Source organism: Pseudophryne corroboree, chromosome 4, assembly GCF_028390025.1.
Source record: "Pseudophryne corroboree isolate aPseCor3 chromosome 4, aPseCor3.hap2, whole genome shotgun sequence".
Lineage (NCBI taxonomy): Eukaryota > Metazoa > Chordata > Amphibia > Anura > Myobatrachidae > Pseudophryne > Pseudophryne corroboree.
Window position 1 is genome coordinate 740,109,166 of NC_086447.1, and position 15,707 is coordinate 740,124,872.

The window sequence follows — 15,707 nt, forward strand, 5'->3', positions numbered from 1 at the left end:
ATTTTTTCCTTTTCTTTCTACCTGATACCACTTTGGTACAATGTGCAATAATTTAATAGCATCAAATTGATGGTGATGCATGGTTCTAATTAATTTAATTGTCTGCTAATTGTGTACAAATTGCTCTTTATCACACCAAGTACCCCTATTATCGGTACTATCAGCATGCTGCAATCAAGCAGCCTATTGACTATCAACCATTCTCAAATTTTTACATATCAGCATCGTTTCTTTTCTCCTTTTCCTCACTTTACTATCTTCAGGACTCTCACCACTGATTCAGGGGTAATTATCCCGGTCTAACGGTGGCAGCAGATCCCCTATTTTCCTCTTCTACCCACTCTCTTTCCTTTCTACATTTCTCCATTTTCGTGAACTCTCATCAGTGATTCTCGAGCCCTCGATATCAAATATTTCTTCTACTATCATACCACACTGGTAACGCCCGAATCCTTCCGATCTTGGAAGCTAAGCAGTGTAGGGCTGGGTCAGTACTCGAGTGGGAGACTCTCGAGGAATACTCAGTTTAGTAGAAATTCCTGGACGGTTTTGCTCAGCGTCTAACACTGACAGCAGATTCATCTTGCTCATTCCATCTTTACCCATCCCATCTGTCTTCTCACCATCACTCACGAGAGAATAAAAACGCCTCATCTTTCAGGGCCTCCAGCTGTTATTATCGCACCCAGGCATTTCAGAACAATATTCAGTATTTACACTGTAATTAAATTCGTTCTGTGTTCCCCTCTTTTCCAAACCCCCCCCCCTACCCTTCCCCCTACCCCCACCTTCAATTTTTGACAGTAAACTCTACTATTTTATCAATTGTTGTTAATAAAAGTTATATTTAAAATTTATTTACAATTTTTTGTTTCTTTTGAGACTTCGAAACATATAAAGAGTGCACCCACAAAAGAGTCTTCTTCTCTCCCTTTTGTTGCCTGCCACAGAATGCGCAAGCTGAATTGTACTACAAATCCAGCGAGCAATAGTCTGCTTAGAAGCAGGAGCACCCAGCTTGTTGGGTGCGTACAGGATAAACAGCGAGTCAGATTTTCTGACTCCAGCCGTCCTGGAAACATATATTTTCAGGGCCCTGACAACGTCCAGCAACTTGGAGTCCTCCAAGTCTTTCGTAGCCGCAGGCACCACAATAGGCTGGTTCAGGTGAAATGCTGAAACCACCTTAGGGAGAAACTGAGGACGAGTCCTCAATTCCGCCCTGTCCGAATGGAAAATCAGATAAGGGCTTTTACAGGATAAAGGCGCCAATTCCGACACGCGCCTGGCCGAAGCCAGGGCCAACAGCATGACCACTTTCCACGTGAGATATTTTAAATCCACCGATTTAAGTGGTTCAAACCAATGTGATTTTAGGAACCCCAAAACTACATTGAGATCCCAAGGTGCCACTGGAGGCACAAAAGGAGGCTGTATATGCAGCACTCCCTTGACAAACGTCTGAACTTCAGGAACTGAAGCCAGTTCTTTCTGGAAGAAAATCGACAGGGCCGAAATCTGAACCTTAATGGATCCCAATTTGAGGCCCATAGACACTCCTGTTTGCAGGAAATGCAGGAATCGACCAAGTTGAAATTCCTCCGTTGGGGCCTTCCTGGCCTCACACCACGCAACATATTTTCGCCAAATGCGGTGATAATGCTTTGCGGTTACATCCTTTCTGGCTTTTATCAAAGTAGGGATGACTTCCTCTGGAATGCCTTTTTCCTTCAGGATCCGGCGTTCAACCGCCATGCCATCAAACGCAGCCACGGTAAGTCTTGGAACAGACAGGGTCCCTGCTGGAGCAGGTCCCTTCTTAGAGGTAGAGGCCACGGGTCCTCTGTGAGCATCTCTTGAAGTTCCGGGTACCAAGTCCTTCTTGGCCAATCCGGAGCCACGAGAATAGTTCTTACTCCTCTCCGTCTTATAATTCTCAGTACCTTGGGTATGAGAGGCAGAGGAGGGAACACATAAACCGAGTGGTACACCCACGGCGTTACCAGAGCGTCCACAGCTATCGCCTGAGGGTCCCTTGACCTGGCGCAATAACTTTTTAGTTTTTTGTTGAGGCGGGACGCCATCATGTCCACCTTTGGTTTTTCCCAACGGCTTATAATCATGTGGAAGACTTCCGGGTGAAGTCCCCACTCTCCCGGGTGGAGGTCGTGTCTGCTGAGGAAGTCTGCTTCCCAGTTGTCCACTCCCGGAATAAACACTGCTGACAGTGCTATCACATGATTTTCCGCCCATCGGAGAATCCTTGCAGCTTCTGCCATCGCCCTCCTGCTTCTTGTGCCGCCCTGTCTGTTTACGTGGGCGACCGCCGTGATGTTGTCCGACTGGATCAACACCGGCTGGTCCTGAAGCAGAGGTCTCGCTTGGCTTAGGGCATTGTAAATGGCCCTTAGCTCCAGGATATTTATGTGAAGTGAGGTCTCCAGGTTTGACCACAATCCCTGGAAATTTCTTCCCTGTGTGACTGCTCCCCAGCCTCGAAGGCTGGCATCCGTCGTCACCAGGACCCAGTCCTGAATGCCGAATCTGCGGCCCTCTAACAGATGAGCACTCTGCAACCACCACAGGAGAGACACCCTTGTCCTTGGTGACAGGGTTATCCGCTGATGCATCTGAAGATGCGATCCGGACCATTTGTCCAGCAGGTCCCACTGGAAAGTTCTTGCGTGGAATCTGCCGAATGGAATTGCTTCGTAAGAAGCCACCATTTTTCCCAGGACCCTTGTGCATTGAAGCACCGATACTTGACCTGGTTTTAGGAGGTTTCTGACTAGATCGGATAACTCCCTGGCTTTCTCCTCCGGGAGAAATACCTTTTTCTGGACTGTGTCCAGAATCATCCCTAGGAACAGAAAACGTGTCGTCGGGATCAGCTGCGATTTTGGAATATTGAGAATCCAACCGTGCTGTCGTAACACTTCTTGAGATAGTGCTACCCCGACTACCAACTGTTCCCTGGATCTCGCCCTTATCAGGAGATCGTCCAAGTACGGGATAATTAAAACTCCCTTCCTTCGAAGGAGTATCATCATTTCGGCCATTACCTTGGTAAAGACCCGCGGTGCCGTGGACAATCCAAACGGCAGCGTTTGGAACTGATAGTGGCAGTTCTGTACCACAAACCTGAGGTACCCTTGGTGAGAAGGGTAAATTGGGACATGCAGGTAAGCATCCTTGATGTCCAGTGACACCATATAATCCCCTTCCTCCAGGCTCGAGATAACCGCTCTGAGTGACTCCATCTTGAATTTGAACTTCTTTATGTAAGTGTTCAATGACTTTAGATTTAAAATGGGTCTCACCGAGCCGTCCGGCTTCGGTACCACAAACATTGTGGAATAATACCCCTTTCCTTGTTGCAGGAGGGGTACCTTGGTTATCACCTGCTGGGAATACAGCTTGTGAATAGCTTCTAATACCGCCTCCCTGTCGGAGGGAGTTGTCGGTAAGGCAGACTTTAGGAAACGGCGAGGGGGAGACGTCTCGAATTCCAATTTGTACCCCTGAGATACTACCTGAAGGATCCAGGGATCTACTTGTGAGCGAGCCCACTGTGCGCTGAAATTCTTGAGACGGGCCCCCACCGTACCTGAGTCCACCTGTAGAGCCCCAGCGTCATGCTGAGGACTTGGCGGAAGCGGGGGAGGACTTCTGTACCTGGGAACTGGCTGTTTGCTGCAGCCTTTTTCCTCTCCCTTTGCCACGGGGCAGAAAAGAGGAGCCTTTTGCCCGCTTGCCCTTATGGGGCCGAAAGGACTGCGCCTGATAATACGATGTCTTCTTTTGCTGAGAGGCGACCTGGGGTAAAAACGTGGATTTCCCAGCAGTTGCCGTGGAAACCAGGTCCGACAGACCTACCCCAAATAACTCCTCCCCTTTATAAGGCAATACTTCCATATGCCTTTTAGAATCGGCATCACCTGACCACTGCCGAGTCCATAACCCTCTCCTGGCGGAAATGGACATAGCACTTATTCTTGATGCCAGCCGGCAAATATCCCTCTGTGCATCACGCATGTATAAAAATGCATCTTTTAAATGCTCTACAGTCAGTAATATACTGTCCCTATCCAGGGTATCAATATTTTCTGTCAGGGAGTCTGACCAAGCCCCCCCAGCACTGCACATCCAGGCTGAGGCGATCGCTGGTCGCAGTATAACACCAGTGTGTGTGTATATACACTTTAGTATAGTCTCCTGCTTTCTGTCAGCAGGTTCCTTAAGGGTGGCCGTATCCGGAGACGGAAGTGCCACCTGTTTGGACAAGCGTGTGAGTGCTTTATCCACCCTAGGGGGTGTTTCCCAACGTGCCCTATCCTCTGGCGGGAAAGGGTACACTGCCAATAACCTCTTAGGAATTATCAGTTTTTTATCGGGGGAAACCCACGCTTCATCACACACTTCATTTAATTCCTCAGATGCAGGAAAAACTACAGGTAGTTTTTTCTCACCAAACATAATACCCTTTTTAGTGGTACCTGTGGTATTATCAGAAATGTGTAAAACATTTTTCATTGCCTCAATCATGTAACGTGTGGCCCTACTGGAAGTTACATTTGTCTCCTCGTCGTCGACACTGGAGTCAGTATCCGTGTCGACGTCTGTATCTGCCATCTGAGGTAGCGGGCGTTTTAGAGCCCCTGATGGCCTTTGAGACGCCTGGACAGGCACAAGCTGAGAAGCCGGCTGTCCCATGTCATCAAACTTCTTATGTAAAGAGTTAACACTTTCACGTAATTCCTTCCATAAGCCCATCCACTCAGGTGTCGACTCCCTAGGGGGTGACATCTCCACTACAGGCAATTGCTCCGCCTCCACATCATTTTCCTCTTCATACATGTCGACACAGCCGTACCGACACACAGCACACACACCGGGAATGCTCTGAAAGAGGACAGGACCCCACTAGCCCTTTGGGGAGACAGAGGGAGAGTATGCCAGCACACACCAGAGCGCTATATATACACAGGGATATCACTATATAGAGTGTTTTCCCTTATAGCTGCTGTTATATGTAATACTGCGCCTAAATAGTGCCCCCCCTCTCTTTTTTACCCTTTTCTGTAGTGCAGGACTGCAGGGGAGAGTCAGGGAGACGTCCTTCCAGCGGAGCTGTGAGGGAAAATGGCGCCAGTGTGCTGAGAGAGATAGCTCCGCCCCCTTTTCGGCGGACTTTTCTCCCGCTTTTTTGTAAAATCTGGCAGGGGTTAATGTACATCCATATAGCCCTGGGGGTTATATGTGATGTATTTTTGCCAGCCAAGGTGTTAATATTGCTGCTCAGGGCGCCCCCCCCCCCAGCGCCCTGCACCCATCAGTGACCGCAGTGTGAGGTGTGCATGAGGAGCAATGGCGCACAGCTGCAGTGCTGTGCGCTACCTTGATGAAGACTGATGTCTTCTGCCGCCGATTTTCCGGACCTCTTCTTGCTTCTGGCTCTGTAAGGGGGCCGGCGGCGCGGCTCTGGGACCGGACTCCGAGGCTGGGCCTGTGTTCGATCCCTCTGGAGCTAATGGTGTCCAGTAGCCTAAGAAGCCCAAGCTGGCTGCAAGCAGGCAGGTTCGCTTCTTCTCCCCTTAGTCCCTCGATGCAGTGAGCCTGTTGCCAGCAGGTCTCACTGAAAATAAAAAACCTAAAACTAACTTTCTTCTAAGAAGCTCAGGAGAGCCCCCTAGATTGCACCCAGCTCGGTCGGGCACAAAAATCTAACTGAGGCTTGGAGGAGGGTCATAGGGGGAGGAGCCAGTGCACACCAGGTAGTCCTAAAGCTTTCTATTTGTGCCCAGTCTCCTGCGGAGCCGCTGTTCCCCATGGTCCTTACGGAGTCCCCAGCATCCACTAGGACATCAGAGAAAGACAGATCTGATACAAATGACGTGGACAATGAATCATCATAGTTTATCTATGACTATACTCATCCTACCTAGCATAGAGCACAAAACTGAGGAAAAAGTGCACAGCACGGGAATTGTGCCCGATGTCTGGTGACATATGGCGCAGAAAGGATAGGTGTATAGCTATTTTGAGCATTCATATAGAACAAAGCAATTACTGTCTGGAGATATGGGAGATAAAATGGCTTCTTATGTGCAAATACCGTTTAGCATTTTCAAAAGTCTTGCTTTACGAGAGAATGAAAGAGATTTTCCTTTTTTATTCCTTCTTCTCTTATAATTCCATTCCTATGTACTCTTTCATTATTACTTATGGTGAGGTTGTTAGTAAAGTAATAAGCTGGCCTTTACCATTTCAGTTGTAATGGAAGGGTTACAGCTGCCAGGTTCCTTACTATAAACACTGGAGACCGGTTAGTTGGAAAGATATAGCAAAACAATAACCAACTTCTTGTCCTCGTGCTTGAAAATCTAGTCACAGCTAAGGGAACCAGAAACTTGGCAGCAGAAAGTGATTTCCTTCCAGGCACGAAAATATCATAACAAAGACGAACTAAACACAACAGACTGCAACAAGACATTACTAAACATAGGGACACTGGAGGCAATGTTTTGTGATTATATATCAGTGGTTTCCTACAGTAGACTTATAATCCACACACTACACAACAGGTTCTCAAATGCGGGCCTCAAGGCACCCCAACAGTCCAGGCATAAGGTATGTCCATGGCTTATCACAGAAGATTGAATGAAATTGACTAAGCTGCTAATTAAGTCACCTGTGGCCAAGCATGGATACATTTAAAACCTGGGGTGCCTTGAGGACCGCATTTTGAGAACCTCTGCACTACACTATAGTGAGAGGGAGACCCAGGGGTTCCTACCCTGTTACTGCAAACCAAGAGTTAACTACCTCTAAATCACCCTGATCTCTGTAAGACAAGAAAGGAGTATGGCATGGTGTTAATAGGTCTTCAATACAGGTTGAGTATCCCATATCCAAATATCCGAAATACGGAATATTCCGAAATACAGACTTTTTTGAGCGAGAGTGAGATAGTGAAACTTTTGTTTTTTGATGGCTCAATGTACACAAACTTTGTTTAATACACACAGTTATTAAAAATATTGTATTAAATGACCTTCAGACTGTGTATATAAGGTGTATATGAAACATAAATGAATTGTGTGAATGTAGACACAATTTGTTTAATGCACAAAGTTATAAAAAATATTGGCTAAAATTACCTTCAGGCTGTGTGTATAAGGTGTATATGAAACATAAATGCATTCTGTGCTTAGATTTAGGTCCCATTGCCATGATATCTCATTGTGGTATGCAATTATTCCAAAATACGGAAAAATCCCATATCCAAAATACCTCTGGTCCCAAGCATTTTGGATAAGGGATACTCAACCTGTAATAAGATTTTACTCAAGGGTAAATCTATTTCTCGTAGTCCGTAGTGGATGCTGGGACTCCGTAAGGACCATGGGGAATAGCGGCTCCGCAGGAGACTGGGCACAACTAAAGAAAGCTTTAGGACTACCTGGTGTGCACTGGCTCCTCCCTCTATGACCCTCCTCCAGACCTCAGTTAGGATACTGTGCCCGGAAGAGCTGACACAATAAGGAAGGATTTTGAATCCCGGGTAAGACTCATACCAGCCACACCAATCACACCGTATAACTCGTGATACTATACCCAGTTAACAGTATGAAATATAACTGAGCCTCTCAACAGATGGCTCAACAATAACCCTTTAGTTAAACAATAACTATATACAAGTATTGCAGACAATCCGCACTTGGGATGGGCGCCCAGCATCCACTACGGACTACGAGAAATAGATTTACCGGTGAGTAAAATCTTATTTTCTCTGACGTCCTAAGTGGATGCTGGGACTCCGTAAGGACCATGGGGATTATACCAAAGCTCCCAAACGGGCGGGAGAGTGCGGATGACTCTGCAGCACCGAATGAGCAAACTCTAGGTCCTCCTCAGCCAGGGTATCAAACTTGTAGAATTTAGCAAATGTGTTTGACCCCGACCAAGTAGCTGCTCGGCAAAGTTGTAAAGCCGAGACCCCTCGGGCAGCCGCCCAAGAAGAGCCCACCTTCCTCGTGGAATGGGCTTTCACTGATCTAGGATGCGGCAGTCCAGCCGCAGAATGTGCAAGCTGAATCGTACTACAGATCCAGCGAGCAATAGTCTGCTTTGAAGCAGGAGCACCCAGCTTGTTGGGTGCATACAGGATAAATAGCGAGTCAGTTTTCCTGACACCAGCTGTCCTGGAAACATAAATTTTCAGGGCCCTGACTACGTCCAACAACTTGGAATCCTCCAAGTCTTTAGTAGCCGCAGGCACCACAATAGGTTGGTTCAAATGAAAGGCTGATACCACCTTAGGGAGAAACTGGGGACGAGTCCTCAATTCTGCCCTATCCATATGGAAAATCAGATAAGGGCTTTTACATGACAAAGCCGCCAATTCTGACACACGCCTGGCCCAAGCCAAGGCCAACAGCATGACCACTTTCCACGTGAGATATTTTAATTCCACGGTTTTAAGTGGCTCAAACCAATGTGACTTTAGGAAATCCAACACCACGTTGAGATCCCAAGGTGCCACTGGAGGCACAAAAGGGGGCTGAATATGCAGCACTCCCTTAACAAATGTCTGAACTTCAGGTAGGGAAGCCAGTTCTTTCTGGAAGAAAATCGATAGAGCCGAAATCTGGACCTTAATGGAACCCAATTTTAGGCCCATAGTCACCCCTGACTGTAGGAAGTGCAGAAAACGGCCCAGCTGAAATTCCTCCGTTGGGGCCTTCCTGGCCTCACACCACGCAACATATTTTCGCCATATGCGGTGATAATGGTTTGCGGTCACTTCTTTCCTAGCTTTAATCAGCGTAGGGATGACTTCCTCCGGAATGCCCTTTTCCTTCAGGATCCGGCGTTCAACCGCCATGCCGTCAAACGCAGCCGCGGTAAGTCTTGGAACAGACAGGGCCCCTGCTGCAGCAGGTCCTGTCTGAGCGGCAGAGGCCATGGGTCCTCTGAGATAATTTCTTGAAGTTCCGGGTACCAAGCTCTTCTTGGCCAATCCGGAACAATGAGTATAGTTCTTACTCCTCTTTTTCTTATTATCCTCAGTACCTTGGGTATGAGAGGAAGAGGAGGGAACACATAAACCGACTGGAACAACCACGGTGTCACTAGAGCGTCCACAGCTATTGCCTGAGGGTCTCTCGACATGGCGCAATATCTTTCTAGCTTTTTGTTTAGGCGGGACGCCATCATGTCCACCTGTGGCCGTTCCCAACGGTTTACAATCAGCTGGAAGACTTCTGGATGAAGTCCCCACTCTCCCGGGTGGAGGTCGTGCCTGCTGAGGAAGTCTGCTTCCCAGTTGTCCACTCCCGGAATGAACACTGCTGACAGTGCTAACACGTGATTTTCCGCCCATCAGAGAATCCTTGTGGCTTCTGCCATCGCCATCCTGCTTCTTGTGCCGCCCTGTCGGTTTACATGGGCGACTGCCGTGATGTTGTCTGACTGGATCAGTACCGGCTGGTTTTGAAGCAGGGGTCTTGCCTGACTTAGGGCATTGTAAATGGCCCTCAGTTCCAGAATATTTATGTGTAGGGAAGTCTCCTGACTTGACCATAGTCCTTGGAAGTTTCTTCCCTGTGTGACTGCCCCCCAGCCTCGAAGGCTGGCATCCGTGGTCACCAGGACCCAGTCCTGTATGCCGAATCTGCGGCCCTCTTGCAGATGAGCACTCTGCAGCCACCACAGCAGAGACACCCTGGTCCTTGGAGACAGGGTTATCAGCCGATGCATCTGAAGATGCGATCCGGACCACTTGTCCAACAGGTCCCACTGAAAAGTCCTTGCATGGAACCTGCCGAATGGAATTGCTTCGTAGGAAGCTACCATTTTTCCCAGGACTCGCGTGCAGTGATGCACCGACACCTGTTTTGGTTTCAGGAGGCCTCTGACTAGAGATGACAGCTCCTTGACTTTCTCCTCCGGGAGAAACACTTTTTTCTGTTCTGTGTCCAGAACCATCCCCAGGAACAGTAGACGTGTCGTAGGGACCAGCTGTGACTTTGGAATATTTAGAATCCAACCGTGCTGTTGTAGCACCTCCCGAGATAGCGCTACCCCGACCAACAACTGCTCCCTGGACCTCGCCTTTATCAGGAGATCGTCCAAGTACGGGATAATTAAAACTCCCTTTTTTCGAAGGAGTATCATCATTTCGGCCATTACCTTGGTAAATACCCTCGGTGCCGTGGACAGACCAAACGGCAACGTCTGGAATTGGTAATGACAATCCTGTACCACAAATCTGAGGTACTCCTGGTGAGGATGGTAAATGGGGACATGCAGGTAAGCATCCTTGATGTCCAGTGATACCATGTAATCCCCCTCGTCCAGGCTTGAAATAACCGCCCTGAGCGATTCCATCTTGAACTTGAATTTTTTTATATAAGTGTTCAAGGATTTCAAATTTAAAATGGGTCTCACCGAACCGTCCGGTTTCGGTACCACAAACATTGTGGAATAGTAACCCCGTCCTTGTTGAAGGAGGAGCACCTTGACTATCACCTGCTGGGAATACAGCTTGTGAATTGCCTCTAGGACTGCCTCCCTGTCTGAGGGAGTTGTTGGCAAGGCAGATTTGAGGAAACGGCGAGGGGGAGACGTCTCGAATTCCAGCTTGTACCCCTGAGATACCACTTGAAGAATCCAGGGATCCACCCGTGAGCGAGCACCGTACCCGGCTCCGCCTGTGGAGCCCCAGCGTCATGCGGTGGACTTAGAGGAAGCGGGGGAGGACTTTTGTTCCTGGGAACTGGCTGTATGCTGCAGCTTTTTCCCTCTACCTCTGCCTCTGGGCAGAAAGGACGCGCCTTTAACCCGCTTGCCTTTCTGGAGCCGAAAGGACTGTACCTGATAATACAGTGCTTTCTTTGGCTGTGAGGGAACATGGGGTAAAAATGCTGACTTCCCAGCTGTCGCTGTGGAAACGAGGTCCGAGAGACCATCCCCAAACAACTCCTCACCCTTATAAGGCAAAACTTCCATGTGCCTTTTAGAATCTGCATCACCGGTCCACTGCCGAGTCCATAATCCTCTCCTGGCAGAAATGGACATTGCACTTATTTTAGATGCCAGCCGGCAAATATCCCTCTGTGCATCTCTCATGTATAAGACTGCGTCTTTAATATGCTCTATGGTTAGCAATATAGTGTCCCTGTCTAGGGTATCAATATTTTCTGACAGGGAATCTCACCACGCAGCTGCAGCACTGCACATCCATGCTGAAGCAATAGCTGGTCTCAGTATAATACCCGAGTGTGTATATACAGACTTCAGGATAGCCTCCTGCTTTCTATCAGCAGGCTCCTTTAGGGCGGCCGTGTCCGGAGACGGTAGTGCCACCTTCTTTGACAGACGTGTGAGCGCTTTATCCACCCTAGGGGATGTTTCCCAACGTGACCTATCCTCTGGCGGGAAAGGGTACGCCATTAGTAACCTTTTAGAAATTACAGGTTGAGTATCCCTTATCCAAAATGCTTGGGACCAGAGGTATTTTGGATATCGGATTTTTCCGTATTTTGGAATAATTAGATACCATAATGAGATATCATGGTGATGGGACTTAAATCTAAGCACAGAATGCATTTATGTTACATATACACCTTATACACACAGCCGGAAGGTAATTTTAGCCAATATTTTTTTATAACTTTGTGCATTAAACAAAGTGTGTGTACGTTCACACAATTCATTTATGTTTCATATACACCTTATATACACAGCCTGAAGGTCATTTAATACAATATTATTAATAACTTTGTGTATTAAACAAAGTTTGTGTACATTGAGCCATCAAAAAACAAAGGTTTCACTATCTCACTCTCACTCAAAAAAGTCTGTATTTCGGAATATTCCGTATTTTGGAATATTTGGATATGGGATACTCAACCTGTACTAGTTTCTTATCGGGGGAAGCCCACGCTTCTTCACACACTTCATTTAATTCATCAGATGAGGGAAAAACCACTGGTAGTTTTTTCTCCCCAAACATAATACCCTTTTTTGTGGTTCCTGGGGTAATATCAGAAATGTGCAACACTTTTTTCATTGCCGCAATCATGTAACGTGTGGTCCTATTGGAATGTACATTAGTCTCATCGTCGTCTACACTGGATTCAGTATCCGTGTCGACATCTGTGTCCGCCATCTGAGGTAGCGGGCGATTTAGAGCCCCTGATGGCTTTTGAGACAGCTGGGCAGGCACAAGCTGAGAAGCCGGCTGTCCCACATCTGCTATGTCGTCAAACCTTTTATGTAAGGAGTTGACACTTTCACGTAATTCCTTCCACAAGTCCATCCACTCAGGTGTCGGCCCCACATAAGCCTCCTCATCAAACATGTCGACACAGCCGTACCGTCACACCGCACACACACAGGGAATGCTCTGACTGAGGACAGGACCCCACAAAGCCCTTTGGGGAGACAGAGAGAGAGAGTATGCCAGTACACACCAACAGCGCTATATAACACAGGGATTAACACTATAACTGAGTGATTTTTCCCAATAGCTGCTTGTATACACAATATTGCGCCTAAATTTAGTGCCCCCCCTCTCTTTTTTACCCTATGTTGTCTGGAAACTGCAGGGGAGAGCCTGGGAGCGATCCTTCCAGCGGAGCTGTGAGGGAAAATGGCGCCAGTGTGCTGAGGGAGATAGCCCCGCCCCTTTTTCGGCGGACTTCTCCCGCTTTTTTCTATGTATATCTGGCAGGGGTATTTTACACATATATAGTCTCTATGACTATATTATGTGTTATTTGCCAGCCAAGGAATCAATATTGCAGCCCAGGGCGCCCCCCCCCCCCCCCCCCAGCACCCATCAGTGACCGGAGTGTGAGGTGTGCATGGGAAGCAATGGCGCACAGCTGCAGTGCTGTGCGCTACCTTGATGAAGACCGAAGTCTTCTGCCGCCGATTTCCAGGACCCTCTTCTTGCTTCTGGCTCTGTAAGGGGGACGGCGGCGCGGCTCCGGGACCGGACGACCGAGGCTGGGCCTGTGTTCGATCCCTCTGGAGCTAATGGTGTCCAGTAGCCTAGAAGCCCAAGCTAGCTGCAAGCAGGTAGGTTCGCTTCTCTCCCCTTAGTCCCTCGATGCAGTGAGTCTGTTGCCAGCAGATCTCACTGAAAATAAAAAACCTAAAATAAACTTTCTTTTTCTAAGAGCTCAGGAGAGCCCCTAGTGTGCATCCAGCTCAGCCGGGCACAAAATTCTAACTGAGGTCTGGAGGAGGGTCATAGAGGGAGGAGCCAGTGCACACCAGGTAGTCCTAAAGCTTTCTTTAGTTGTGCCCAGTCTCCTGCGGAGCCGCTATTCCCCATGGTCCTTACGGAGTCCCAGCATCCACTTAGGACGTCAGAGAAATAATGATATTACATAGCTATCGATAGATTGTGTTTAATTAAGGGGGAGATGTATGAAAGAGAATACATATGTAATCCCGGAAGTGGGATGCCGGCTGTCCGTATCCTGAACGTGGCATCACGCCCGCCAGTATGCCAGCAGCAGGGCGAGGGCTACGAAGCCCCTTGTGGTCTCACTGCACTCGCCACGCTGCAGGCTATTCCCACTTTATGGGTATCGTGGACATCTACGAGTGGGAATAGCCCCTGTGAGCTGGTATTCCAGCTCTCGGCATTGTCAGTTGTCGGGATTCCGGCGTCGGGATTCTGACCACCGGGATCCCGACAGCCAGCAAATTGATTGCCTCTCGTATGAAACCTTGAAGAAAGAAAAGTGGAGAGAGACAAAGTACCAGCCAAACAGCTTCTAACTGCCATGTGACAGGCCGTGTTTGAAAAAAATAAGATTTTAAACCTACCGGTAAATCTTTTTCTCCTAGTCCGTAGAGGATGCTGGGGACTCCGTAAGGACCATGGGGTATAGATGGGCTCCGCAGGAGACATGGGCACCTAAAAGAGCTTTCTAGTATGGTGTGCACTGGCTCCTCCCTCTATGCCGCTCCTCCAGACCTCAGTTAGAGAACTATGCCCAGAGGAGATGGACAATACGAGTTAAGGATTTTGTTAATCTAAGGGCAAGATTCATACCAGCCCACACCAATCATACCATATAACCTGGAATACACCTAACCAGTTAACAGTATGAACAAACAACAGTATCGGTCCAAGACCGATTCTAACTGTAACATAACCCTTATGGAAGCAATAACTATATACAAGTCTTGCAGATTTTCCGCACTGGGACGGGCGCCCAGCATCCTCTACGGACTAGGAGAAAAAGATTTACCGGTAGGTTTAAAATCTTATTTTCTCTTACGTCCTAGAGGATGCTGGGGACTCTGTAAGGACCATGGGGTTTATACCAAAGCTCCCAATCGGGCGGGAGAGTGCGGATGACTCTGCAAATGCTACCGACTGTGCAAATGCTAGGTCCTCATCAGCCAGGGTATCAAACTTGTAGAATTTAGCAAAAGTGTTTGACCCCGACCAAGTTGCTGCTCGGCAAAGCTGTAATGCCGAGACGCCCCGGGCAGCCGCCCAAGAAGAGCCCACCTTCCTAGTGGAATGGGCCTTTACTGAATACGGTAACGGCAATCCAGCCATAACATAAGCTTGCTGAATTGTGTTACAGATCCAGCGAGCAATAGTCTGCTTCGAAGCAGGCGCGCCAATCTTGTTGGCAGCATACAGGACAAACAATGCATCTGTTTTCCTAATTCTAGCCGTCCTGGCTACATAAATTTTTAAGGCCCTGACTACATCCAGGGACATGGAATCCTCCAAGTCACTCGTAGCCACAGGCACCACTATAGGTTGGTTCATATGAAATGAAGACACCACCTTGGGTAAAAATTGAGGACGAGTCCTCAATTCCGCTCTATCCACATGAAAAATCAAGTAAGGGCTCTTGTAAGACAAGGCCGCCAATTCTGACACACGCCTCGCAGATGCCAAGGCTAACAACATGACCACCTTCCAGGTGAGAAGTTTTAACTCCACCGTTTTAAGGGGTTCAAACCAGTGTGATTTAAGGAACTGCAACACCACGTTCAGGTCCCATGGTGCCACAAAAGGAGGCTGGATGTGCAGTACTCCTTTTACAAAAGTCTGGACTTCTGGAAGAAAAGCCAATTCCTTCTGAAAGAATATTGACAAAGCCGAAATCTGTACTTTAACAGAGCCTAACTTTAGGCCCATATCCACTCCTGTCTGTAGGAAGTGGAGAAAACGACTCAGATGGAAATCTTCCGTAGGAGCATTCTTGGTTTCACACCAAGAGACATATTTCCGCCAGATACGGTGATAATGTTTTGACGTCACCTCCTTCCTAGCCTTTATTAGAGTAGGTATGACCTCCTCCGGAATACCCTTCTCCGCTAGGATCCGGCGTTCAACCGCCATGCCGTCAAACGTAACCGCTGTAAGTCTTGGAACAGACAGGGCCCCTGCTGTAACAGGTCCTCTCTTAGAGGAAGAGGCCAAGGATCTTCTGTGAGCATCTCCTGAAGATCTGAGTACCAGGCCCTTCGAGGCCAGTCTGGAACAATGAGTATTGTCTGTACTCTTTTTCGTCTTATGATCCTCAACACTTTTGTGATGAGAGGAAGCGGAGGAAACACATAGACCGACTGAAACATCCATGGCGTTACCAGAGCGTCTACTGCTATTGCCTGAGGGTCCCGGGACCTGGCACAATACCTCCAAAGCTTCTTGTTAA

The 15,707-nt window shown here is 48.1% G+C and overlaps 1 protein-coding gene and 1 pseudogene across 1 annotated transcript in view; one reads left to right on the forward strand and one right to left on the reverse strand.

Moving 5' to 3' along the window:
• The window catches only part of PYGB (glycogen phosphorylase B), a 194,698-nt gene that overhangs the window by 104,183 nt on the left and 74,808 nt on the right, over positions 1-15,707 (reverse strand). The gene's annotated exons all lie outside the window — the stretch shown is intronic.
• On the forward strand, positions 418-536 carry LOC134912301 (5S ribosomal RNA; annotated as a pseudogene).